Source organism: Diabrotica undecimpunctata, chromosome 10, assembly GCF_040954645.1.
Source record: "Diabrotica undecimpunctata isolate CICGRU chromosome 10, icDiaUnde3, whole genome shotgun sequence".
NCBI lineage: Eukaryota > Metazoa > Arthropoda > Insecta > Coleoptera > Chrysomelidae > Diabrotica > Diabrotica undecimpunctata.
In genome coordinates, this window is record NC_092812.1 from 7,479,929 (window position 1) to 7,505,419 (window position 25,491).

Here is a 25,491-nt window from a genome sequence, read left to right on the forward strand (position 1 = left end):
AATTATTTTATACAACGTTAACTCTGAATGTCCAGTTTCGTAAGTTTTTTCATTTTTTTTTCATCATTGACTGCTACATGTCTTTGTAAGGTAACACACTTTTGTTGTAACTTCTCTATGGATGTTTGGTTTCATACTGTTCTTTTTAGATGAACTGATGATGCTTTCTGAGCAGAAAGCGAAACGTCTTCAATAAATAGATGAAGTAGCCACCTTCTTTGTCTTTTATTTCTCCACTTGACCGAAAAACCCACCACTCTTCGAGTGTACCTTAGTTTATTATATATATATATATATATATATATATATATATATATATATATATATATATATATATATATATATATAATAAGTTTTAAAATTGTTAAAGATGCTCCATATCATCTTCATCTTCTTGTAGGTAATCGTTTGTGGCTACATCGCTATGTGTTAAATTTTGATAAAACGCATGACAAACTGACGGAACAAAAGTCAGTAATGCAATTAAGTCATTGTACTTTTATTTTGTGATTGGTAATGGGATTTCTGAGACTTGATTTAATTGGGCTGGAAACGTTACTTGCTGTCTTCGATACCTCATGAAGTCCACTTCATACATATTTTAATTATTGAAATCGGTCTTATAAAAGAGCTTTCCAATGTGTTCTTGTTAGATTTTTAGGAAAACACATGTTGACAGTAAAACAGGGTCTACTGGTCTATGGCCTGAGGACCTGAGGCGTGTTAGCAATAACTGGATGCAAGTCGCACAAGACAAAGATAGATGGAAAGAGCTGAGGAAGTCCTATGTCCAGCAGTGAACGCATATACTTTGATGATGATGATTATAATTGATGTTGGGATTGTAAACAAATTAAAATGAGAAGCGAACTTAATTTAACTAGATGGTCCATTAGTACATCGGCTGGAAATGAACAGAAATGCATTTATTATTATACGTGCACCTACGAGGCGATGTAACACACAATTCCTCCATAAGGAATATTAGCAAAGAGAAACAAAGTTGTTATATATTTAAAGATGTGTATTTTATTCTTCAGTAACCAAGCAAAGAGAAAAGGACGTTAGTGATTCGTTTACACTAAAAATTGTTACGAAAAACTTATGGAAAATTAAAAAAACATACCTGATATACCGGAAGAAACACAACACTTGTTATTCGCACTCTTGTCTGATATGAAATGACGACGTGATTTTTCTAGACCAGCTTTCTAAATTAAATTAAAATTAAAAAATTAAAGAATTTTTAAGCTTTACAACGTATAAACAACTTAAGTGACAAAAGTTTTTTTTTTTTTATTTAAACACAAAACCACATCAACCGTGCAGGGTTTTTAGTGGATATAACAAATACATGAAATATTACATGAAATAAAATTAAATAAGTTGATGTCTTTTAAATAGCTTACCACTGTCGAAATTTTTTTGGTGAGAACTGTCTTGAGATCATCATCTGTGAATCCGTGGGATCTTCTTTTTTCCTTGAATTGACGACAATCAAGCAGGATGTGTTTCAGCAAGCAAGCAAGCAATTTAATTAAACCCAGCCTGTGAGAAATGTTCACCCCTAAGAATTACGTTCGGGTGTAACAATTCATTGGAGCGAGGTGTATTAACTCGAGTAAAAACAGGAGTCACTCCACCGCGCTCGAATGCTCCAGACCATCCCTTTCCCCCCTATAGCACTCTGATGCGCGATAGGGGCACAACTATCAGCCAAATGCTCTTCATGTGGAGATCCTGGGTAATAGAACCCCAACATGGTTTCCTAACCGAATTCAAAACTCAGGACAGCGCATTGTCGCTATATTCCTGTTATCTCAATGAACTAAAATTGCTTACTTGGGCCTCAAGTCTCCGCTCTGAGCTAGGCTCAGTTCGGCGACTTGGTGCTCAAGGGGTTGGGCCCTACATGCCCGAGTTTTTAGTGGTTTTTGTTATATTTTTTTGTGGCTTGCGCCGGTTTTTGTTAGTAGTTTTTTGATTTTTTTGGTGGCCGAAGCCGTTTTTTTTTTTTTTTTTTTTGTTGTTTTTTGGATTTTTTTTGTAGGATGCCTGAAACATAAAATCAGAATTAGTGCATATTTATATAATAAATTATCTACATAAAATTTACTGGGTCCACGCTGTACGTTGCGATTGTCCACAAGGGTTATGAGCTACGAACTATCTTCATTGTGCGTTGTTGTTGTTTTTTGAAGTGTTTTCTCTCTGGTGTTTTGTTTTCTCTCTGGTGTGATTGTTGATTTTCTCTCTAGTATTATGATTTTATTCTACTATTTGTTGTTTGGGTCTTTTGTGCTTCCATCTGTGGAAAGCGTCATACCTCAATATCTCTCGCAATATGTGGTTGGGGTGGTTCTCTATCTCCGCGAACTTTGTCCTAGCTTTTTCTTTCATTGTGTCGGTCACTCTGATTTGTTGTAGTTCTCTAAAGAGAAATCTTTCTGCTACGTATCTCGGTACGTTGACTGCTTCTCTTAGGCTGTTGTTATGTGCCGCTTGTATTTTCTTTTTTGATGTATTGCATATGTGTCCCCATGCGAGAGATGCATATGTTAGTATAGGAAGAATTATACAATTTATTAATCTTATTTTTGTTTTCAATCTAAGTTTGCTTTTTCTTCCTGCTAGGCCTCTTATTGATGCTCTTGCCATGTTGGCTTTTTGTACTGTAGCTTCTACATGTTTGCTAAATGTTAAGCCTTTGTCCATGATTACTCCGAGGTATTTTGCTTCACTTTTCCACTCGATAGGATTGTCTTGCACAGTTACCTGTTCTTCTGGTTGTTGGTGCCTCTTTTTGAAAAGTACAGCCTGTGTCTTTTCGGAGTTTATAGCGATTTTCCATTTTAAACTCCATTCTTCTATGTCATCTAGCGCTGTTTGTAAGTTGTTTACCGCTATGTCTACATTTCTGTGTTTGGCCGCTATCGCTGTGTCGTCGGCATAGAGGCTTAGTAGTGTACCTGGTGTTCTAGGTATGTCTGCTGTGTATATCGTATACAGTAGAGGTGACAGTACCGCTCCCTGTGGCACTCCAGCCTCCGGGTTCCCGAGTTCGGATAGGACTTGTCCTATCCGGACTCTGAAACTACGATTGCTTAAGTACGAAGAGATTAGTCTTGTCATTGCTCCGCTGTAGCCGTATCGTCTCATTTTGTAGATAAGTCCTTTATGCCAGACTCTGTCGAAAGCTTTGCTTACATCTAGGAAGACAGTTCCTGTGAATTGTTTGTCATTAAATCCAGCTGCTATGTACTCTGTTAATCTGAGTACTTGTAGCTCACTGGAGTGTTCTGATCTAAATCCGAATTGGGCTTCGGGTATTATATCTAATCTGTCTGTTTCAGCTTGGAGTCTGACGAGTATTATTCTCTCTACAATCTTGCTGATTGCAGGTAGTAAGCTTATTGGCCTGTAGTTTTGCGGGAATGTGCTGTTTTTTCCGGGCTTTGGTAACATTATGACATGAGCCTCTTTCCATCTGTTTGGGAATTTCTTGAATCTTAGCATCGCGTTGATAATATTTGTTAGATATACTATGGCTCTCGCTGGTAAGTATTTTAGAGCCCTGTTCGTTATTTGATCAGGACCAGGTGCTTTTTTCGGCGAGCTATTTTTAATTAGCTCGTTTATCTCCTCCGGTGATGTAGGAGGGATGATTTCGTTCGGGTTTTCGGGTCTTCCTCTTTGTCTTTCGACTTCTTCTATGAAGTCGATGTCCTCATCTGGGTGGTAATTTAATGTACACTCTCTTTCGAGAGTACTCCTCATTACTTCTGCTTTTTCCTCTGTGGTGTAGACTATTCCGTTTTCTCCATGTAATGGAGGGATTTGCTTTCTGTCGTTTCTCAGTATTCTCTGGAGCCTCCAAATATTTTGCATATTTGGTCCTTGCTCCTCCATGTCTCTTATGTGGTTTTCCCAGCTTTCACTACGGTGTTGTTGTAGTGCTGTTTTGACCTCTCTGTTTAGCCTATTTGCTCTATTTTTGTCTGCCTGGTTCCTTGTCCTTCTCGCTGTCTGCTTTGCTCTGTTCTTTTCCCTTATTAAGTCTTTTATTGCTTGTGGTATATCCTTAAATCTTCCCGTGTGCATTTCTACTTCCTCTTCTGTAGTGCTGTTTCTGAGTGCTTGTTGGATGATGTTTTCCAACTCTAGGACTCTGTCTTCTATTTCTCGTGGGTTGTCTATCACTGGAACTATGTTAATTCCAGTGCTCACGAGTCTTTTAAAGTTTGTCCACTTTGTTTTCTTTTTAACTCTTTTGATTGTACTTTCTTCTTCCCACGTTCCTAGTTCTAATAGGATGGGGTTGTGGTCCGTTGTGCCTTCGTTTAATGTTTGTATTTCTGTTTGTAGTCCTAGGTTTCTTGCTACTACAATGTCTATGTGTGTAGGAAGTCCGTTTCCTGGGTAATGCGTTGGGTCTGTGGGGCCCATTGCCATAACGTCGTCATTATTTTCTATGTATGTGTTTAGTAGTCTTCCGTTTCTGTTCGTAGCTCTGTCGTTCCAGTTTGGGGATCTTGCGTTTAGGTCTCCTATTATGATTGAGGGTTCGTTGTTTAGGAACATATTTAAGTCGTCTTCAATCAGTAGGTCTTGTGGTCTTACGTAGGCGGAGGTAATTCTGACTTCTCCTTGCCTCATTTGTACTCTTATTGTTGTTGCTTGCATAGTATTTAGTTGTGGTGTTAGAATTCTGATGTGACCTATGCCTTTTTTCACTAATATTGCTGTGCCACCTGATCTTGCTGTGTTGTCGTTCCTGTATATGTCGTAGCCTGGAAACTTGATGTTGATGTTGTTCGTGAGCTTTGTTTCCTGTATTGCCACGACGTCCATTTCATATCTATTGACCAGTTCGTCCAGTATATTCTGGTTGGTCCTTATGCCTCCTGGGTTCCAGGAGCCTATCCTCAAGTATCCCCTGTTTGCTTGCACTAGTTCAGTGCTAGCTTTATATCTGCAATCGCCTCGTGGACAATTCTAGTGACCAGTTCCTTAACTGAGTTCACTAGGCCGTCTTGCTGTTGTTTCGAGATCAAGATGGTGTTCTCGGTATTTTGCGCTTTTGCTGCCTGTGCGTAGGAAGGTCCGCTTGATGTTTGTTGCGGCCTTGTTTGCGGGGCTTGTTGTCTCTGTGGTTGTTTTCTTCCCCAGGTTGGGCATCTGGGGCATCCTCTGAAGTTTGCCGGGTGTTGACCCTGGCAGTTGGCACATTTTGCCTTTTGTTCTCGGGGCATTTGGCAGTTTCTTGTGGAGTGATTTTCTCCGCATCGTACGCATCGAGGTGTCTTAAAACACGCTCTCTGCGCGTGGTGGTACCCCTGGCAGTTGAAACACTGCGTGGGCCCAGTTGCTTTTCTGAGGTCTTCGATGTGAACCTTCATATGCATCAGATTAGTAATGCGCCTGGCTTTTTCCACGTCCTCCTTCTCCAGTGTCAGCACAAACATTGGTAGATTTCTTTTATCACTCTTTCTGGAAATCATATTCTTTATTGATTCACATTCGATATCATACTCTTCTTTGAGAGTATTGAACATTTCTGTAACGTCTGTGTTTGGAGGTAGTCCTCTTAAAACCATTCTTGGTTTTATGTCTTCCTCTAGTGGGAAGGCAATCCACTGTATAGGTGTATTTTGACTATACTCCTCTATGATTTTTACCATAGACCTATAATCTTCTGGATTTTTCGCTTGTATTAACGTTTCTCGTCCACTTCTCGATAGTCTATTCGACGTTATCACCTTCTTTTTCTGAGCAATGTCTAGTATTGCTCCTGTCTGGCTGACGCTCTGTAATTTAATTACAGGCGGCTTTGGTTTCCACGTTGGTTTATCTTGTTTCGTGGTTTGTTCTCCGTCGGTTTCCATTGCTTGTGCTTGGCATGGAGTCGGAGGGCGTGGTGTAGCGCGCGCATCTCTTTCCTGATGACACTCTAGTTCTGTTGCACTAGGGGTCGCTAGTGGAGGGAAGTCTTCTTTCACGGCCTTCTTCTTGCTGTTTTTGGGTTCTTCTGCTTGTTTTCCCTTTTTTGTATTTTCTATTGTTGTTTTTGTCTTTGGGATTGTTCCCGTGGACTTTTCTGCGGTTATTTTTGTCTTTGGGATTGTTCCCGTAGACTTTTCCGGTTTTGACGCCTTTTTGGCTTGGGTTTCCCAGGTATCTTCTTTGCTGCTCTCTTTTGAGACCGTTTCTGTTGTCTTCTTGGTTTTTTTATTTTCTTTTCCATTGCTAAGTTCTTGGAACTTTGAGTCAATGTGGCCAATTATTGTTTTTTGCGAGATTACTATCGTATCCTGCAGTTCTTCAATTTTCTGTTTTAGTGCTGCTATTTCGGCGTCCTTTTCTTTCAATATCATCTTCATCTTTGCCAGTGCGGACTTTTCGTCCTCACTGCTCCTCTGTCTCATCCTTTTTGTAGTGGCTCGTTTTTCGAGTGGTACGTCGTCGTCAGTGGAGTACATTTCTTTTTCGCGGTTTCCCTCCGCGCGGCCTTTTGTTCGTTTTTTCTTGGTCTTGGGGCGTTTGAAGTCCCCTTCGTGTATGTCCTCGGTGGGGAGATTTTCAAAGATCTCGTAATTTGTGTCCTGGTCTTCTAGGAGGGCATCATAGATATTATAGTTGAGTTTATACCTCGAACTATAACCATTGGGGCTTGGAGTGGCCTTTCGTCAGGGTGGGGATCGTGACCGATCCATAATCGCGTGGGGTGGAAGTCCTAATCTTTGGAGGAAAGCTTATTTTTTTGACCGTCTGACCCGTTGTCAGCACGGCTTCTGGGTGCCACCCAGTACCTTTACTCGGAAGTTCACGCTCTAGGCAGAACTAGAGTGGGATCCGCTTGAATTTCTTACCTCCCTGACCTTGGGGCCGTGTCTGCCAGGTGTAATTTCTATAATATTACACCTCACAGTGTCATCCCAATCGTAGTACAGGAAGTATCCCGACGGGCTAAGCCCGTTTACTTTTTCACTTGCCTATGCCTTGATTTTGGCCTCCGTGAAGATTCGATTAATACAAATCTCCCCGGTTCAGCTTTGTCTCGGCATAGGCTTTTGCCTCTAGTGGCCTCGGCCGCGGCTAACGCAAGTCTCCGCTCTGCCGTGCTTACATTCACGGCACAGACTGATAAGTCCGGCTTCGACTCAACGCTGCAGCTCCTCGGCGGTCTTCAGGTGTCGCTTCTACTGCACGTCCGTATTGTTCAGCGGCTGACGCTGAACTGATGTGTTTTACTTTCACAGTCAGTGGGTTAGAGCAGCTGAAGCAGGTAGGTAGTGGTTCTTTTGTTATTAGGTATTTGTGTGTTAACGTAGTATGGCCAATTCTTAAACGATTAATAATGACTTGGTTTCTTCTGTTTAAAGGAGTCTCCAGGACATCAGTTATTTTTGGGCAAATTACATTTAATTTAGTACCTAATTTTTCCCAATACTGTTGCCAAGTATTAATTAATTATTATTTAACCAGGTTTTTTAGATCGGTGTACTGATATGTCACCTGTACACCTACCTGTATGTGAAGGTACCCAAATAAAAACCGCTTCCTTTCCTAATGATCGAAATTTTTCTAGTTCGTTTTTTATTCTCTGTATAATAGGGTAGTTGGTATATATTTGTTTCAGTTTCAGTAATGCATTTAATGAGTCTGTTACGATAATGCACTTCATCGTTCTACTCTTTTCGAAGAAGATTAGGGCTTCCAAAATAGCTGTAGCCTCACCTGTTAGTATACTGCAGTTAATTGGTATCGATATGCTATAAGAATTTTCTTTACAGTAGTAGGCAGCAGCGTGACCATTTGAAGTTTTAGAGGCATCGGTAAAGACTTGCAAATAATTAGGATAGTGGTCTAGAATTGAATAGAATAGAATGACAAAAGTTGTTTAACATCCATCCCGTTGTTAGTAATTCAACACGTACCTTAATTTTTTTTAAGTATAGAATAAATTTATTTATTTTGTAAAATAATGATTATATGAAATATTTAGAACGAAGAACTTACGCTTTTTAAAAATAAAAAATAATCGTTACGATACGGCTATTACTGCGTGTTAGACAATAAACATGTTAAATAAAAAATGCTCATATATTCTACTCATATTTTATTTAAATCCTAATTTAAATAAACTTTTCCGCTTTTTAAGATATAATGATGTAGTTATAAAAAGAAATACACTCAAATATATGGAGCGTGCTATATAATATGGCTCGAATCATGGCTGAACTTGGGTTTTTCTGAACAAAAGATACCCAAAAACTTTCTTATATAAAGGGAAATTGAGCGCAACCAATTGATACTAAAAGATGATTTTTCATATATATTTCTTTATTTTTAGAAATACAATGACTGAAATACACTCTCGATCATGGCAGAACATGAATTTATTGAAATACAAAACTTCAACACATATATATCTTGGGTTTTTAGATACTCTATCTTATACACTGTGTGTTATTTTTTAATAAACGAGGTATTTAATCTATCCTTTTAAGAAACATAATACCAAGAAATAAAAATATTGGAACTACAATTCTGATTTTTTTTTTCTGTTTTGTTTTACTAATACATGTATTATTAATATGCTAAATCTGTTGGATAAGAGTATAAAGGAATCACGCATTCTTTACAAAATATACATGCTGCTTGAATTGTGTATATAAACTGCATGTCTCTTATAAAGCAATACGTAAATAATTAATTAACCAAAGTTATCTCAGTTCCAATAACATCGCAAATACATATGAAGGTAAAGTTTGTTTAGCAAAAATGGTTGACTTCAGTTAGTGTGGTCGTAAATATTATTAAATTTATCTGACTTGGCCCATTGTTAAGACCGGTCCGGAGCGATAAGCAAACGAGGTAGACATATAAATTTTCTTTACTTATTACGTATCGGGCTGAATTTCTCCAACTGCTTGGAAGAATATCATTGACACATTTTCTTATTAACTCTACAATAGTACTACTTAACGTTGAAGAAATAGTTTGTGACCTCACGTTAGACTTCAATTCGTGTCACATATGTTCTATGGGATTAAACATACAATAATAGGGTGGAACCCCAGCACTGTATGTCCCATTTCCTCTACCAATGTATCACAAACATATACTTTTTTATAGAAAATACCTTTAAAACTTCTCAAAGCTCTTGTTTGGTGTAACATTTCTCAAAATACATATCATTCGTCTTCATGTAATTTTGAATTTCCAATTTAATATTATTTGAGTTTGGAGCCTTATTTAGTTGGCGACTGTGATAGCTTGCATTATTTATTACTATCACGCTATTCTGAGGAATGTTTGGCATAAGATTATTTTTGAACCATTCTTCAAAAAGTTCTGCCGTTGTATCTTCATGGTAGTCGACGCAGGAGTCTTTAATATTCTTTGCAGAAAGCCACAGGGCATTTGGAACCCAACTATTTTCTGATCCAGCATGTAAAATCGTTATTATTTTACCTTTATTTGACAGAGCTTTTGTCTTACATTTACCGGAGGAATCAGCAAATCCTTTAAATCGCGTTGAATGTGTGTCAAACCATGTCTCGTCGAGGTAAATTATCGGACGATTTTCAAAACGGAATTTTCTTATCGAAGTTATATACTCATAACGCAATTTTTGTAATCTATGAGATTCCATAACTACTTGTATTTTGTCAATTATACGATATCGAAAGCCCATACTTTTCAAAATGTTCCATAAGCTGGCGAGGCTACAGCTTATTTGGATTTCGTCAACATTGAGCCGTTGCTTCAAAGCTCTTAATGTAGGTATGCGTTGTTCTTTGTACATGGTATAGACTTTTGGTGGAACTGAAATCTTTACGTTTTTTTCTTGTTTCTATGGGATTTGATGTAATTCTTTTTACTGTGGTCAAAGGTATTTTCGTCAAGGAAACATATTTAAATTTTACCTGAAACCGGGCCTTTCATACTATTATCGGTTAACCCAAGGTGTTTATAGTCGGTACTAATTGAAGTCAACCATTTACTGCTAAACAAACTTTATCTACATCTATTTCGATCCAGTATTACTAAATATAAGTACAAGAATTCTTCTTTTTCCAATGGGACTACAGCAAAAATTAAGCATTGGTTTCCTGTAATTTCTGCCTCCAATATACGCGGTCCTGCGCCGGTCCTCTCCAAGTTCTGACATTTAGCAAATTATGCGCATCCGCATCCACTTCTCTCTCCCATCTTCTACTTGATCTTTCTTTTAGTCTTAGGCCTTGCATTTTGCTATCCAGATATCTTCTGATGCATCAATGGTCATGAAAAAAAATCGAAGAAGCAGTCCTTATCCTACTCAATGAAGAAAAATGTGTAGCAATGGACTTTGGTTGCCAATAGTAAAAAAAGAATTTTACAATAAGAATATACCAACAAAAGCGGATTAAAAAAATCTGAGACACATTGTCTTTAATTGTACACAATACATATGCAACACACAATAGACGACAGCTCACATACACACACACTGAAACGCTTAAATCACATACAAATAATACAGAAACACACAGTATAATCAGAATTTAAAGTTCCTTAGGGCAAAAAATTTACCCTCATATCATTTTAGCCAAAACATGACTGCTGCCTACAACACCGCGTTTAAGTGAGTCAACTTTAATTTTTGAAAAAACATAACCTTACAACAACTTTAACGGTTATACAATTATACACTCTTTTCAACAAAATCCTTAAATAATCTTTTTTGAATCGATTTCTGGCGTTTAAATCAAAACGTGAAATTTTTTAGTTAAAAGTGTAATTTGTTGCTGTACAATTGAGTACTATAATTATTATATGTATCGTCGCCTCAAAGCAACAGTAGGATATGTAAAATAATGTAGTTTCGAGAAAAACGCATTTGAAAATTTTACGAAACTTCAGTAATTAATAACTTTTTTATATTTGAATGGATTTACGTGGAATTTTGTTTGAGTACCTAACTTTACATGTATCAAATAACAATTTATATTAATTAATAAAAAAGTGAAAAATAATTGGAAAAAAAGTTAGTTGTCCTACTGTTGCCCTCAAAGATAATCTCTTTTTTAACGATATCCGTAAATTTCTGTTATAAAACTTATATTGCACTAAAGTTTTGTTTAAAATTTTACACATTTCAATACAAAAAACAAACCAATTTTGTTGTTCAAACATGTTATTACATAAATAATAAGATAAACATACTTATTTTCCAAAAATTTAAAAATTTGACAAGATAAACAAAATAAAATGAAAAAATCATCAGAATCAGTAATGGTAATAGCGGATACTGAAAGTTGTAAAAGTATAACTTTACTTAATCAGTAGACCCATTTGTACCTTTCGGTGTTGGGCCGTTTAAAATACAATTCATTACATTATACTATTTGACGGTCTTCTGAGGTGTCCTAGCTCTTAACGAACTTTCTCCATTCCTTCCTATTGGATGCCATCTGTGTTGCTTCCTGCCAAGTCTTACCCTTACTCTGTAGTATCTGCGAGATGTCACTGTTCCATTCTTTAATGGGTCTTCCTCTTCTGTTCTTCCCTATTGGTTTGGCGTCCCACACTCTTTTAACTTGTCTATTATTGTCCATCCGGGTTAGATGTCCGAACCATGCCAATTTTTTCTCTTTGATTGACTCGAGTATCGGTTTGATTTTGAGTCTTTCTCTTATTTCTTCATTTCTGATTCTATCAGTTCTTTTTACTCCTATCGTTCTTCTGAGGTATTTCATCTCTGCTGCCTGAATTCTGCTCTGATGTCTTTTGTTTAATATCCAATTTTCTGCTCCATATGTCCACTGTAGGTCTATATATTGTTTTGTATATTGTCATCTTGGTCTTTGTTGATATTTCTTTGTTATTAAGGAATCCTCTATTTAGTGCTTGGAATAGTTTTCCTGTGTTTTCCATTCTGTTGTTAAGATCATCCTCGATGTCTCCTTTGTTGTTGATTACTGTTCCTAAGTATTTGTATGAATTTGTCTGTATTATTTTTTGTTGGTCTATCATTACTTCTATTTGATCTTCCGTCCCTTGTTTCCTTGATATTTTCATTATTTGAGTCTTCTCTTTGTTTACGTTTAAGTTGTATTTGCTTGTTTCTAGGTTCCATTTCTCTAAGTTGTATTTCAGTTTTTCTGCAGTTTCCGCAATTAATACTATGTCGTCTGCAAATATACACACCTCAGCATTTATCATTTGCATTCTGTTCCAACCAATGCAGTATTTCTTGAATGTTTTCTTACATTCTTTCACTATCTCATCTATTACATTTATGAATAGTACTGGGCTGAGACTTCCCCCTTGTCTAACTCCTTGGGTTGTTTCAAATGGTTCTGACTGTATATTTAACATTCTTACTGTATTTGTTGTTTTCATGTATATACTCTTTGTTGCTTCTATCAGTTCTTCACTTACTTGTTTCTTCTTTAGGCTTTCCCATATATCTTTTCTTTTGACTGAGTCGAATGCTTTTTCCATGTCTATAAAGCTCAGATGTATTTCTTTATTTTTCTTTAAGGCTTTTTCTATTACTTGTTGCATGGTGAATATATGGTCTTGTGTGTTGTGTCCTTTCCTGAATCCACTTTGTACATCCTCTAATTTATGTTCTATTTCTTTTCTTATTTTCTTTTCTAATATGGTTTCGTATACTTTTGCTGCTACACATAGTAGTGATATACCTCTATAGTTCCTACAGTCTCTTGTGTTTCCTTTCTTGTATATAGGTATAATTACTGCATTTGTCCATTCTCTGGGTATTACTTTTCTCTTCCATATTAGGTTATATATGTATAACAATTTTTCTTTTGCTTTTAATCCTATATATTTCATCATTTCTGGTGCTACTTCATCGCTTCCTGGTGCTTTTCCAATCTTTATCTTTCTTATTGCTTCTTCCAGTTCTTCTTTTTCTATAGTTTCTGTATTTTCCGTGTTTCTCATGGATACTCTCCTGTTGTGGCTTTCCTTCTTCATTGTATTCGCTTGATTTCCATTCAGTATCAGCTGAAAATGTTCCCTCCATCTTTCCATTATTGTCTTTTCGTCATTTATTATTGTTCCTTCCTTGTTCATTATTTGTTTCAGTTTCGTTTCTTTGTTGCTTCTTAGGTTTTTCAGTGTTTTGTAAAATAATTTTACGTTTTCTGTGCTGTTTTCTTCCATTTTTTCCCCGAATTTTTCCCAACTTTTCTTTTTCTCTTTCTTAACTATCTCTTTAACTTTTGTTCTTTGTCTCTTATAATTTTCATATTTTTGTTGTGTTTTGTCTTGGATGTATTCTTTCCATAATTTCTTCTTTTCTTTTATTTCTCTTTTCACTTCATCGTTCCACCAAGATGTTCGTTTTCCTCTGTTGTTATTTCTTGTGGTTCCACATATTGATTTAGCTGTTTTTATCATCGCATTTTTAAATTTTCCCCATTCTTCTTCTATTGTTTCTGTTATTTCATGTTCATTATCCATCTCTTTCTCTAGTCCTTCTGAGTATCTTATTCTCGTTGTTTCTTCCCTTAGTTTATAAATTTTTATTATTTCTTTGTGTTTTCTGTTTATGTTCTCATTTCTTTTTATTTCTTTTCTTTTTCTTTTGAATGTGGTTTCTAGTAGATAGTGGTCACTACCAATTTCATAACTTCTTTTTACCCTTACGTCTCTTATCCAGTTCTTCTCTGTTTTTTGCACTATAGTATAGTCTATAATTGATTGTTCGTCTCTTGATTTGACTTCTCTTATGATCTTGTGTATCTTTTTATGTTGGAAGTGTGTGTTCATAATCACCAGGTTATTGTCTAGACAGAATTCGAGTAGTAATTTTTCGTTTTTGTTTAGTTTGTCCTCCCCATAAGGTCCGATGACATTGTTCCATTTTTCTGTTTCTTTCCCCACTCTACTGTTCATGTCTCCTGTGATCACAATTTTCTCTGTACAATCATTTATCACTTCTTGTAATTTGTCCCAGAATTCATTCTTTTCGTTTTTTGTTGCGTCTTCATCTGGTCCATAACATATGATTAGGTTTGTATTGGTTTCCTCTATATCCATGTAAAAGTATAAATTTATTGCATTTTATTAAATCAGCCCAAAATTTCTAAAGGGGAATTTATCATGAATTTAACTTACCTTTTTCCTGTGCTTGATAAATTCCAGATAACAACTCAGAATCAGTGTTATTTTTGTTCGCTAAATACACAAAATACTGACTTCTAGATACCCATAATTTGTACAATTTAAATTGGTCGAATTATTCATTTTTGCTCTTTAACATACACCTTTTAACATCAATGTAATAGAACTATTGTTTAAGATTACTGAAGATAAAATTGTAACCGCAAGCTGGATAGTATAAACAAAGACATAATCGCAACTCAGTAAGAAGTAGATGGCAACAGTAGGATATGTGCGTAAGATAACTTAGTTTTGCATTAATATTGATGACCAAAATGGGTAAACGACAAAATATAATGGTATTATGTATGTTGTCTTAGTGTTGCATTATAACATTTGGGCTAAAAGGAATTAAGCTACACAAGGATATGTAATATTATGAAAAAAGTATATAATTTTTTATTTATCCTAGTGTTACACTTAACAGAAGGGTTTATTTCGAATCATTTGACATGAATATCACAAAAGTCTTTTTTTTTACATATCCTACTGTTGCTTTGAGGCGACGGTATGTTGGCAACATGTTTTCTTTTATTGATATCTGATGACTTACTTGTCACTTTTCACTGGTCTCTGTACACCGTACACTTGTACTTGTAAAACAATAGAATATGTCTTTTCTAATTAAATATAATAATAGTGTTATTATTATTGAAAAGCGTAAACAGGTTATGTGCCCAGCTGCAGAAATTTAAAAAAGTATTTTTAAGTTTGTGTTTTAAACAAAGTTTATCAGAACGTTACCATGTGTATCACTGGATGAGACTTGAGACCGCTGTGAATGATGTCTCTTCCTTAAAACTGCAAATGGGACTACAATTGGAAAAAACACTCTTGTAAGACTCCAACTTATCTAATTTCGGTACTTTCTAATCTTCTTTGCTTAGTTTTTGATGGTTTCAAAAATACTAGAAATAGTATACAAAAAATAATTTTTTTCCACATATTACGTGATCCAGTTGTCTTTCTTGAGTTGGGTCATCTTGGTAATAATTTGTGTATAGGATGAGTAGTTATTTTTCCGTTTGCCTTTTGAAATTTTACGACTCTTGTAAAACTTGCGGCTCTGGAATGTGTTTCTATTATCTTCGCTAGTGGCCACTTTACCGGTGAAGTTTCATCCAATCGCTATTGTATATGTGACTGTAGTCATGTCTCCAACTGTACCAAAAATCTCTATTTACTTATTTTAACTGTCTCCATTTTTGTGGCATATTCGTATATGGACTCAAATCTTCCACTCTGTTTTTTTAAATTACTTTTTTTCCAGTTAGTTGGTTTTCAAGGGTTAGTATAATTCTGTTCTCTATGTCTTCCGTATCAACACATAAAGGTCTGGAATTCATACATACCTCTATTTGAGCTAGCACTGTGCTGAGATCTTCATAATTGGGCTTGTGTTTCTTTAATAATCTTTTAATTTGTCAAAAAAATGCACTATTCTAATGAAAATAATTATTCAAAAACTTACAGTTTTATCAGAACGTTACATTGTGTTCACTGGATGAGACTTAAGACGGCTGTGTATGATAGTTCTTCCTTAGAACTGCAAATGGAACTGCAATTGAAATAAAGACTCTTGTAAGGCTCCTACTTATCTAATTTCGGTACTTTCTGGACTTCTTTGCTTATTTTATTTCTTCCACACTTCAAATAAAGTCATTGGTCTTGAAGGTCTAATCCTTTTTAACGCCATTTTGATGTTGTTTTATCGAAGGACCAATGTATAAAATCGTTGTATAAATTTGAATATAATTGCCAATGTCCTTATGTCTAACTTCTCAATCGACGATGTAAAATAACTCCTAAAGTCGCAAAGTAAATATTTTATTGGTAGCTAATATAAATGAGTATTGCCCTTTACGCAACTTCTAACAATCAGTTAACGATCTTTATGAGGTGAATATTTTACTCAGACAACGTGCTCAAAAGCGTTCAATCCCAATTTATAATCTTACAAATAAAACATCAATTTATTAAAAGTGCATTGCCTTGTACCTTGTAATTCTCACCTTTGTACATAGACACTTAAATGTAATTTCAACTAGGAAGTTTTGTAATAGAATTTAGTAATTGATAAAATTCTACCGGAAGGTAAATAACTTGGTAATTAAAGTATATTATAGATATCTATTACAATTAGATACAGTAAAACTAGGAAGTTAAGATTAATATGAGATTACATTAATCGTTTAATTTGTGATTAAACAACGTTAAATTCTTACTTCTGGACATAAACGAGCCAGATAATCTAAAATTTTGCCAACAAGTAAGCTCAAAAATGTCATCAAATGGGGAAACATATTCGTCGAAGTTAAAATGGACTAAATGGGAGTATTTCAAGGAACTAAAATAATTAGTTACTTCAATTAAAGTTAATAAAATACTTATTTTGAAAACAAATTGTTTCAACCAGAAAAAACCAATGCTAGACAAATGAAATTCTAGCCGATGCTTGATAATCTATTTAAAAGTTTTCATAATGCTCTTCATAATGAAAGTTTTTATAATTGTTTGAATATAATAAAGATCAATCTAATTCTACAAGGTTAGAATTTTTCTGTAGTTTGATAATTGGTATAGCAACTTTTTTCATTCATTAACTGGATAAAGATTTCAGATCATATTGTATGTAACTTAATCCATACCTAGAATTGTCTTAGATGAAGTATTTCTTTTCATATTTTTATCTATTGTCATATTTCATTAGACTGAGTACTTTCCTTCAGATAAGTGTAGAAGTGAACCCAGTTCATTATATGCCTTGTTTTTTAAACATTCTTGTATATAATTTAAATACCAGTGTTGTTTTATTTGTAAGTATTTAAACCTTATTGTCTTGGAAGAACGATATTATCGCAATTACTTTCCCACCAGGGTGAATCTGGAAGTTGAGATTTTTAGACGGAATTATTGATTAAAATTAAACATGAAGCGAAATATTCAATACCTTCCATGAAATATTTATTTTTATTATTTATATAAAGTAATTTATTTAAATATAACTCAAAACGAAGTTCGTATTACGTCCAGTCAACTTTCCAGTGTTCTGTCTGGAATAAGTTTGTATCAAGTTACTGATGTTACATTTTCCATCTATCCATATATTAAATTCTCTGCTAACTACACTATCTGGAACATATTACACGTAGAAATAAATACCAATTTTTATTTAATTATTCAGGGAAACATTCAGGAAAAGGACAAGTGCAATATAGGGTGGAAAATGATGTAAGGCTTGAGAATCCTATTAAAATGATTCACTTGTAATTCTATTTAACTGTTTCGAGTAGCAACATTGAGTTGATATCCTACCTTCGTAGTGAATATGGCATTTATAGAAAAAGAATAATTTTATTTTTCACTTTCTGCGAAATATATATTTTGTTCTATAAAAAATTATTTAATTCAAATAGCTCATTTAGCAGTCTCGTAACGGAATGCTAATTCCGTGGTTGCTAAAATAATTTCTTAATGTCATGTCAACTCTTGGCAGCTATAATTTAAAAATTTTGTAATATCCACTTCTAAAGAGTTTTGAACTTTATCGTAGCAATGTATGAGCATATGGTAAAAGGAGTGCAAGTTCTCTCGGGGCTCAATCCGTTTACGATACTCTTCACATTTTGACTAATAAGAAATTTCAAAAATGTGTATAGCGTATAGTATCTTAGTTCAACTAACCCACTTTACATTTCAAAGAAGAATCCATTCAAATTCATGAGTTATGCTGCTTGTTATATTCTCGTTGCCTTCAGATCTATGTTTATTATTTGTTTGCATCTCAATATCATTCTCTTCCAAAAAAAACCAAACTCATCTTTATTGCTCTCTTGAATCAGTTGTAGCAATTGTTGCTTTACTCAATCACTTTCTTTCACATTCTCACAGAATATAAATGTTAGTGGCACCCGAATGGGTAGAATAAAGGTGTGCATAGGACTGGGCGAGGTATGGAATGGAAGCAGTCGATCAATACTCGACCAGTGTGGTAACGGAATAAATACTCGATCTCAGGTATTGGAAGGGACTGTATGCTCTAATCAGTACTCAGAGGCCCGGGGAAAATCTTACCAGATAGAACTTAGTTCTTTGTCATTATTTACGGCGTTTTATAATTTTGTTTAGTGTTCAATCTCCAGCGCGCACCGATGGTAGTGGTAGGTTATTGGTGGGAGTATGGCAGGCAGAGAGAGGGCTAACTGCTTGATAAGAGATGACGGCGTCATCGTTACAGGGTGAAAATTATTTCTGGGCGCTATGTCTTCGGCATTATATTAAACCAAACCTTTCATTGGTTCAAAATTCACTTGTTAAAAAAATAAGTAAAATATTTTCGACCTAAGAAAATCGTTTTGCAATTAAATGCTGGTAACTATATTACTATCGGACCAGATAAACGGCGATATATTTTACACTACCTTTATGAATAACATTTTACTACTCTGTTGTTTCAATCAGCATTGCTCAACAAGTTATCGTTTATTGGTTTTAATATTTTATTGCAATAGTACGGAATATTTATTTAAACAGTGAATTTATTACAGGTTATTTTTTTTTAATTTCTTCTAACGTATCGTATAATGAAGGTTTACCCAATAATCAAAGTTATGCCTTTACAAGAACATATTATTTAAAAAATAAGGAGTACCGTGTGTCATAATAATTGCAATCTCCTTTATACAAACTTTAAAAATTTGTTTAGTAATGTATTTCTTAAACGTACACAATCATTCACAAATGATTCATGCTATTTAAAAATATCTTTCTGTTAACGACACTGTTATCGACAAAGTAGATCAAATTCAAACTTGTCATCATATTACACTTCTGTTTATCGTTAAAATATAATTGATGGTCGTGGGCTGTATTGGTGTTATTTAATAATTTAGCAAAATACATAATCAGCCAAAATCTTATTTAAAACATGCGAACGGTTTTTGCAATCACAATCAATGCAATGTTTTTGCTTGTTTAGCGTTGGCTGTTAAATAATTTGTATCCGATTGTTTCATCTGTTGTACAGACCTCGTCCTTTTTAGAGTGTAGTAGTTGTATACCATGAAATGTTATTCTTCTAGTCGTTCCGGTAATAGTAAACGCTACATTATAATTCATGCTGGAAATGATAAGGGCTTTATACCTGACGCTAGTTTAACTTTTTCGTCCACAAAGAATACAGGTGATTACCATCGAAATTTGGATGCAAATATTTTTGAAGAATGGTGTGAAGAAAATGTTTTAAAAAAATTGGAGCGACCATCCATATTATTGTTGGATAATGCATCCTACAACTCAAGAGTATAAGAGAGGTTTCCTTCAAGCAGCTGGACAAAAGAAGAAGTAAAGTTGTGGTTGAAAAAAAATAAAATTTATTACAGTAACATATTTTTAAAAATCGATTTACTTCAAAGGGCTGGAGAGCACAAAATTCAAAAGAAATTTGTAACTAACCAAATGAATCTTAAATATGGTCATGAATTTCTTCGACTTAAGCCCTACCATTACCACTATAATGCAATTGAGTTTGTTTGGGGTATAGCCAAAAATTTTTATGATAAACATGCATCCAAAACAACAGATAACGCTAACATTCTTAGTTTATGGAAAGAATCGCTATAACAAATAAAGGCAGAACAATGGCAAACTTGTATTAGACATACGGAAGACATAATCGTTCAGTCTTTTCAAACCGAGCGAGTTGTAGATGAGGTCCAGCCTCTAATTATTCGGATAAACAATTCAGATAGTGACGACTCTGATAGTTAAATATCGGATAGTGAATAGGACAAATCGTTTGCTAAAAAGAATTGACAAAAAAGTGTTTCGGGAATTCAATTTGGACTTTGTGGTGTGTTTTAGCTAAACAATAAAGTACCTTCGGTCTAATTACTGGACTGCATACTCTCAATAGCTTTGGTATTAATTACTGGACTACACGTGTTTAAACCTTTTGTTTTGCTGAAAACTCGGAAGTGATTTAGTGCCACTTTGTTTCAAGCTTATATTTAATACAATGTCTGCAGAAAGTAACGTCTTGGATGTATTTTATTCAGATTTGGACATACCAGCAACATGTTCGAATTTTCGAATTTTACTACATGCAAAACGATTCGTATAATTCTCACTGTACGCAAAATAGAGACTTATAGAGACCTTAATGAACATTTGATGTCGTCAAATAATTTCGAGTATTCGAAATATTTCATCCCACTTCTTTTAACACGCTCTGTATATACATATTATATTCATTTTATTTGCCTTTGATACAGTAAAATCCAATATTATTACTAAACATAAAATACAGGAAATTACATATTTTTACTTTTCAGTCGATCGGAATTAAATATCAACGCCCCACTGTTTGAGGCCCACTGATCATATCTTAATTGCATATCGGCCGTCATAAGATAAAAGGACTTTAGTTACCAGTTTTTAATAATAGTTTGCCATAAGACGTGTATACAAGTGGTTCATGTTGAAGGCGAGACGCGAGATTACATGTAACAAGTGCTTCGTATTGGTAGAATAATAACGTAAATATTTGTACACTAGTGCGCCACATTAAAAGATTTAAATAGACAGTACACTATACAATGAATAGTTATAATGAAAACAAATTAAAGCTAAAATGAAAAACATGGAACTTAATGTGAATTTTTAGATTTAAATTTTGAATTACAGCGAACGCACGCTATATGAAAATTTTAAATATGTCACAATACCTGACAGGTATTGTAACACATACGACAGATGACAATTTTTCAAACAAATTATTCCTCATCGATTACTAAACTGATTTACAATTTGCAAACGTACCGATACAGAGCATCGCAATTTTAAGGTGACGTAATTTTTGCTTGCCAGTTTAGTCTGCTCCTTAATCAAATGTCAATCATAGTTTTTAAAAGGTCACAACTATTTTTTATTTTTATTTTATCCTTTATAAATAGCAAAAAAATGTACAATAATTATTTCCCTATTTGCCAAGTGTTTAAACAAAATATATGTATATTATTGTTTTATTTATGGCTTTATATATTTTTGGTTTGTTGTTTTATAATAAATCCAAAGAAAAGCATAAATAAAACCACTGCATTATTTATTCTTAAAAATGATTTTCCTAGTCCGAGATCTCGTTTGATACGGTATGTGACTGTCTTTGGTATTATGTATTTCATTGGAGTGAGAATGTGAGTTTTGGTACAATTGCAAAGCAAGGAGTAAGTTAGCTTGAATATTTTACTTCAATTGTGAGCAGATACTTTGGGTCTTTATTTTCTATAGATTAAACTTCAAATGAAATATCGACTGTTGGCAAAACAAGCGCGGGTGAGTGTTTATCATACTCTTATGTTTTGCATTTAACTTAATTTGATTCTTGGATTTCTGAGTTAATTAAATCAATGTTGTTTATGGATAAAAAGCAAGTAAATGATTCTGCTTAAAATGTTTGAATTAAAATTACGTATTTATAAAACAACTTATAAAAATAGACGTATAGTAGAAGCACTTACTATTTTTTATTCGTATCACTCAATATGTTCGCGCTTTCGAAATATTTAAGTAAATTAAAAAAAATAAAATAGACGGGAAAACAAGATACTGTTTAATAAAAACGTAGATTTTATCTGTAGTACTAACTACTAGAAATAGAGGCTCAATGGTCTTTTCAAGCATACTAAGATCGCCTATTAAGTTTTCATCGAAAAATAAAGGCCTAACACTCACATTTTCGAGAATATCAGCCAATTTGTTAACTTTTTCTGAAGGTTGTGTATGATTTTCTCAAAAAATATGCGAGTTTTCGTCACTTCAATAGTAAAAATTGTATTCACTTAGTTGGCCATTATAATAAAATGATTATTCTGACATATACTTCTACTCAGTAAATGTGTTTTAGGAAGAGGCGGCAAAAATATATTCACAATTAAAAATAGGGGCATAAGAAACCGGACTAAAAATCAATGCTCAAAAGGCAAAAAGCTAACATAGGTAAGAGCTAGGGAAAACAGACGCTCTGTTGAATTAAAAGACGATATTAAAACAGTAGGAAGTTTCACATATCTGGGAGTTGCAGTAAGCATGGATGTAATAGAAGAACCAGAAATGCAAAGAATAGTAAAGGGAAACAAAGCTTATTTTTCACTTGCCCATTTGTTCTGCCCCAAAAATACACACCGGAGATTGAAAATCAAGGCCTACATAACTATTATCAGACCAATAAAATGTAATGGATGCAAGATATTGGTGATGACACAAAATCCAAAAAGAAAGTATTTGAAAGAAAAGTTCTAAGGAATAAATTTGAACCTATTAACAAAAACGGAGTATGTAGATCTAGGTACAACCATGAACTCTACCAAGTGTTCAAAGAGGCACTGATCTCACAATTCGTTAAACTTGTAGTGAGAATGCAGGCCGACAGATTGCCGAAAAAATTACCTAGTTAGTAAAATACAGGGCGCAAGACCAGACGGAAGGCCACAGAAAAAGTGGGAGGATCTAGTAGCAGCGGACGCGCAAAATTTGCTAGACGTGAGAACTTGGGGAAGGTTGGCGCGGGACCGGAAAGGTTAGAGGTATCGTTTGGAAAAGGTAAATGCTCTACTTAGGCTGTAGTTATATAGGAGATGATGTCTCATGTGCTAAAGATACTACTAAAAGTCATCCATAACCGAATATATCACAAACGGGACATAGACGTTAATGATACACAATTTGGTTTTCGCAAAGGCCTAGGAATGCGTGAAGCTCTTTTTTCACTTAACATAATAATACAAAGATGCCTGGACTTCAATCAAGATATATACGCATGTTTTATTGACTATAATAAAGCATTCGATAAAGTACGACATGAACAATTAATAAACGCCCCGAAATCAAAAAAGATTGACTACAACGACCTCAGGATCATATCAAATTTATACTATAAACAGCGAGAAAAAGTACGTGTTAACAAACAGCTGTCAGAAGAAATGGAAATTAGACGTGGAGTGAGACAGGGATGCGTATCGTCCCTAATTCTTTTTAATACCTACCCCGAAGAGATTCTAAAAAAAGTGTTGACAATGATTAACTCCACAAATGATTACAAAGAGTGCTATGTACAGGGGATTTAAAATTGGAACTAAAAGTTAGGTTGGCAAGGTGCTATGTTTTTTCGACTTTGTTTTATCGAATCGAATCTTGAACCTTGAATGCGACATCAATGAAAAGACTGGAATTATTTAAGCTGTGGGCGTATAGAAGAATTCTGAAAATATCGTGGATAGAACACGTCACAAACAAAGAGGCTCTCAGAAGGATGAATAAAGAAATAGAAATTTTAAATACAATTAAAACAAGAAAATTGGAATATCTCGGACATGTTACACTTGGAGAGAAATACACCTTGCTCCAAATGATTATGCAGGGAAGGATCAAAGCAAAGAGAAGCATAGGGAGGCGTAGCATGTCATGGCTGCGCAACCTGAGAGAGTGATACGGATGTACATTAAATGGACTTTTCAGAACAGCCGTCTCAAAAGTCCGAATAGCTATGATGATTGCTGATCTCCGCCGCGGACATGGCACTTGAAGAAGATGAAGATATTGGAGAAGAGGGAAATGCGTTTTAAATAACCTAGTTTGATTTTTTTAATAATGCTTAAAATTTCGTTAGCGGTTTTCCTCAAAATACAGTTTCGAAACCGTTAATGATGGTTGGATATAGAGTTGGCTGCCTTATTCGCTATCATGGCTTCGTAGATATTTCGTACCATTATCTTAAGTTTTTAAGCAATGATGTTCTTCTTTTACTAGGACTACGTTCATTTTGGATCTTTCCTGTATGATGAGATGCAAAAATCCATATTTTTCAGAGTGCCTTATAATGTGACCGCCCGACGCTATGCCAGTAGTACTGTGGTTCCCTTCGTATCCCTTTTTGTCTTCTAGTGTTTAATTTCTTATGCAGTTAAAGCGTATTATGTTTCTTCTCATAATTTTTAATTTCATTACACATTTTCTATGCAATTATATATTTTTTATTGTAATTTATATCTGATTATTGCGTATATTCTCTTGTATTCGCTTTCTCTTTATTTTTGACTTCTCTACTTTGATCTATGAGCTTAAGAATTGCTTTAGGCATCTACCCTTGTTTTCTAGTTATTTTTACTGCATCTTATTTTCTGAATGTTCTTTAATAAAATATCTAACGGTTTACATACCGTGTACCTCACTTAATTCTTTTTAAGTATTGTGTAGCTCACTTAATTCTTTCTGCGGTGTGTCGATTAGATTTTTAACATTCTTCGGAATACTCACATTTTGAAGCCTTGCAGTTATCTCATGCTATTCACTGAAAATTCATTGAAATTTGAGCATTTGAACATTTAACATTCATTCAAATATTCATTGAAAAACTGGCCTAACATTTGTTCTTATCGAAGTTATGGTAATTTCAAACTTATAGTCAAATTCAGTTGTTATCCAGCAGTCAAGACACTGAAACTTAGGTACGAACTTTATTTGCTTCTTGTGTACAAAGATGAAATTTTAATGAATCATTCTTCTTTTTTTAGTATCTATTTTTAGTTTTCGTATATCGCCTTCCCTTACGATCCTTCCTTACGAAATATTTTTATGTAAGTCGCAATATATTCAGCTACAATACTCGTGTCATATACGTACATTAACTTGTTTATATTGATTCTAAGCAATTTATTTCTTCTTTTAAAAAAACTTACAATGAAGTAAAAACTTCTTTTTGTAAAATGGAACGAAATTTTTATTAATATTTAAAAATGATCCAAAATGGATTTATAAATTTTCAGAACTTTTTCGATCCTATCAGATCATCATCAGTGAAAAACCTATAAATAAGTATAACCACTTATCAGAAGATAAAATTTTGACTGTATAATTGAAAATGTGGTTAGTAAGTCTATAAGTAGTTAGAACTAGTCACATAATGATGTCAGATGACCCTTAAATTACATAATTATAATAACTAGTAATATAAATAAATAATAAACTTAATACTAAATGCCTTATGATACCTTACAAAACTTAACGTTACAAATAATCATTGAGTATACTCCAAGTGCAGTTATCAATAGATTTTGCGGAACAATGAATAGTGAAATTTAAAATAAGGTTTCGAATTTTCTTCATAGTATTAAACATTATTTGTAAGTGATTGTACCTAGAGACAACTATGTATTAGGATTATACAATTTGAATAGAAAAAAGTAAACTGTTTGAAGTAGTCTACTTCAAGCATCAGCACGAAACGTCACTACCTGACTTGACAACGGCAAG

At 34.3% G+C, this 25,491-nt stretch overlaps 1 protein-coding gene across 2 annotated transcripts in view; it reads left to right on the forward strand.

Moving 5' to 3' along the window:
- Ptp99A (Protein tyrosine phosphatase 99A) overlaps positions 1–25,491 on the forward strand; it is a 644,333-nt gene that overhangs the window by 177,977 nt on the left and 440,865 nt on the right. The gene's annotated exons all lie outside the window — the stretch shown is intronic.